The sequence below is a fragment of the Silurus meridionalis genome, unplaced genomic scaffold, assembly GCF_014805685.1.
Source record: "Silurus meridionalis isolate SWU-2019-XX unplaced genomic scaffold, ASM1480568v1 Scaffold544, whole genome shotgun sequence".
NCBI classification, from domain to species: domain Eukaryota; kingdom Metazoa; phylum Chordata; class Actinopteri; order Siluriformes; family Siluridae; genus Silurus; species Silurus meridionalis.
The window spans coordinates 9522-13031 of record NW_025804575.1 but is presented as its reverse complement, the minus strand read 5'-3'; the positions used below and the strand labels follow the sequence as shown (position 1 = coordinate 13031).

Sequence of the window (3510 nt, the reverse complement as noted above, 5' to 3'; positions counted from 1 at the left end):
GAGGTAGCAGAGCTAAAGATGTTGAGGTTTTCGTTGGGAGTGACGAGGATGGATAAGATTAGAAATGAGTTTATTAGAGGGACAGCGATGTAGGATGTTTTGGTGACAAGGTGAGGGAGGCGAGATTGAGATGGTTTGGACATGTGCAGAGGAGGGACATAAATTATATTGGTAGAAGAATGCTGAGGATGGAGCCACCAGGTAGGAGGAAAAGAGGAAGGCCAAAAGGAGGTTCATGGATGTGGTGAGGGAAGACATGCAGGTAGTTGGTGTAAAAGAGGCAGATGTAGAGGACAGGGTGGTGGAGACGGATGATCCGTGGCGACCCCTAATGGGAGCAGCCGAAAGAAGAAGAAGAAGAAGAAATCTGAAAAGAAGTGTGTAATTATTACAATGATCATTTTGATATAATTTGTATGAATAGCATTTATTGATTTATTTATATTTCACAGCTGGATTCAGTGGTGCTTCCAGGTTCATTGGCTTCAGTAATCCTTTAATGACGTGGCCTGATGCTCGGACTTACTGCCAAACTTATCACACAGACTTGGCCAGCTGCCTTAACAGTGCAGACAATGACCTATTGGTGGCGATAAAGGTTGTCCAGGGTGATTCCTGGATCGGCCTACACAGAGACATGGACATGTGGAAGTGGTCAGATGGAAGAACTGCATCAGACACGTCACAACCCACGACTGCTAAAAGACCTGGAATCGATGCTGCACAGCACAAACACAACAAAACACAATCCCTCATCGCTTGTGCATTGGAAACTCTTCATGATGCCAGTTATGATTTATTATCTACTAACTGGGTTTCTGCACTACTTAAAGGGAGTTGTAAACTTCCTGGTCTGACAGATGAGGAAAAATTGGTCACATCTGTGTTTTGTAAACAAGGTCAGTTATTATCTTCTGTTTTATTTAGTGTGCACAAAATTCAAACAACTTTATTGTTTAGCTGTGGATTTGAGTTTTCTCATTTGTAAAAGTGAATTCAGTGCCCTGATGTTCTAATTCTAAATCTAAGTCTAATAGTTTTCCTAAACCTGGTCTACAGTCAAGTCTTAACTCCTTAATATTTGTTTTATATACATGATTTGAGGACATGTGATTTAGTTGGATATTGGATGATCCTTTTCTTTTGTCTTATTTAGTCTTTAGCAGAGACGTTTTTGTCTGTGATTTTGGACAAGATCAAGCAGAGAAACAGTCTATGAGACATGAACTCCTGCAGTCTCTCTGTAGGGGTTATGTAGCCTTATGTGAACAGTGAGGAGACTCTCATAAAGCTCATGCTCAAAACAGTGGAGATGATTGTGACATTTAAGTCAGTGATTTTCTAAGTTTAATTTATATTTTTCCAGTTAGATTTTGAGAGATATGTTTCTATTTATGCACATTGGACATCAACCTTCTCAGCAGCAGGTTCCATAGTGTAGCGGTCATCACGTCTGCTTTACACGCAGAAGGTCCTGGGTTTGACCCCCAGTGGAGCCATGCCCTTGAGTCTCTGATTCTAATTTTGGAATGCTTTTCCTCCATTTCTGTTTCAACCACAATGCAGAAACATGCAAAACTGTTTATTTCCAGGATTGAGTAACAATTTGTGAGTAATATATAAACCTCACTCATGTTTGCAACCTGCATGGTTCCACTGGAAGGACCTTCTGTGTGTAAAGCAGATGTGACGACCACTACCCTATGGATCCACACAATCATCTGCACAGCATAAATGAGCAGAAATAATGATTCAGGCAAAATGTTTTCCAGATTGCAACTATACAGTTTTGGGAAACTTGTTCCCAATGTACCCTCAGCTTTCTGTTCTCGGTTGAGAGGAATACAAGTGCTTTTCTAATACTGTATGAGAGTGTGATCTGGAGTCTGTGCAGCGGCTGCTGTTCTCACTCTATTTATTCCAGCTCTTTTTTAAAGTCGTGTTACATCCTCGATGACTTCAAACTTTACTCTTTACACTATTAATACAATTCTAAAATGAATTGTATTGATTTGTATGAATCATCTTGTATGAATTGTATGAATGAAGAATATTAATACATTTTATTCACTCTATGGTGCTCGGTGGTCGGATAAAACACACAGCACACATTATGACGTCCACTGCAAAAATATCCGTCAAATAAAGAAATAAAAGCATGATTTAAGAAGAAACTCTACAGACTAGAAACAAGTCAAATGATTTGCCAGTGCAGTAAAATAATTACACTTGGTAAGATTTCTTGAAATAAGAAGTGATTAAAGCGATGCTGCAGCACTCGTGTGTCTGTTTTCTGAAGCAGCTTCCCTGACGCACAGCACGAGGACTCGACTTCTTTGATGGACCCTTGTGAGGTCTGTTCTGAGTGGAACACGTCTTGAAAACCTCTTTATGACCCGGACCACTGTACTGTAACTCAGTGTCAGGATGTTACTGATCTTCTTATCGCCGGCATCATGGTGGAGTCTCCTGTCATCAGAGAGTCTTTACCATGAGGTGCCGTGTAGAACATCCAGTGGTCAGTATGAGAGAATTGATTAACAGAATATAAGATTTTTCTCCAAAGTTTAAATAAAATTGATTTTTTTTCCATTTGATGAATTTTAAGTTCATTCATTTTTCATTCATGTATTTTTGCTCTTGTTGTGAAGTGAAGTTTGTGTCATTGCTGCTACACTGTGCATCTGAACGATCACGACTCAAATCTCACAATAAACTTTAGGGTTTTATCACATTTTCTACTTTCATTCATCTGATTGTCTCCCCAGTGTCCAACTGCTCCATGGCTTTGTGTATCAGTCACCTCACAACTATAGCAAAGAGTTTTTATTATTGACCGAGTAAATTCCAAGTGATTCAGTGCTTATGCTCAGAGACTGACCTGATTTTTTTCAACTACTGCTGAATGTTTGTTTACATTCACAATATTCATTATTATCACATTATATTCCACATGGATTGTGCAGTACAGTGTACAAGTTGTTAATAACATTCTTGTGTATGTTTCTATTTTCTTTATAGTAATTCATCTTTCATATAATAATATTGTATTGTGCTCCTTTTATCAGTGGTCCCCAAACAGACTGCCACCAGTCCGTGAGTCAATTGTTAACCGCACAGAAAGATAAGCGTGTAAATCTGCATATAATAATAATAAAATTAATCATTTAAAAATAAAGAAATATGTTTAAATGTAGACCTTAGGTACTTAAGCATTTGTGTTACTGTATATATATATATATATATATATATATATATATATATATATATATATATATATATATATTATATATATATATATATATACTTTATATGTATTTATTTTAGTTTTAAACATATTGATAGTCATTTTATTTATTTTTGTTGTATTTTGATGTTTACAATTTCATTTTAGTAAATTATGACTTTATGTTTTTAATCTAATACACAGTAAAAGCCTTGATATTTATAAATGTGTATTTAAAGTTAATTAAAATTAAAATATTTAGGCTGTAATACTGCACTGTATTT

The 3510-nt window shown here is 36.5% G+C and overlaps 1 non-coding gene across 1 annotated transcript; it reads left to right on the top strand.

Moving 5' to 3' along the window:
* The first annotated feature begins 1426 nt into the window (after window positions 1-1426).
* trnav-uac lies at window positions 1427-1499 on the top strand. The gene has a single exon. It is a non-coding gene; the product is annotated as a tRNA-Val (tRNA).
* The last annotated feature ends 2011 nt before the right edge of the window (window positions 1500-3510 follow it).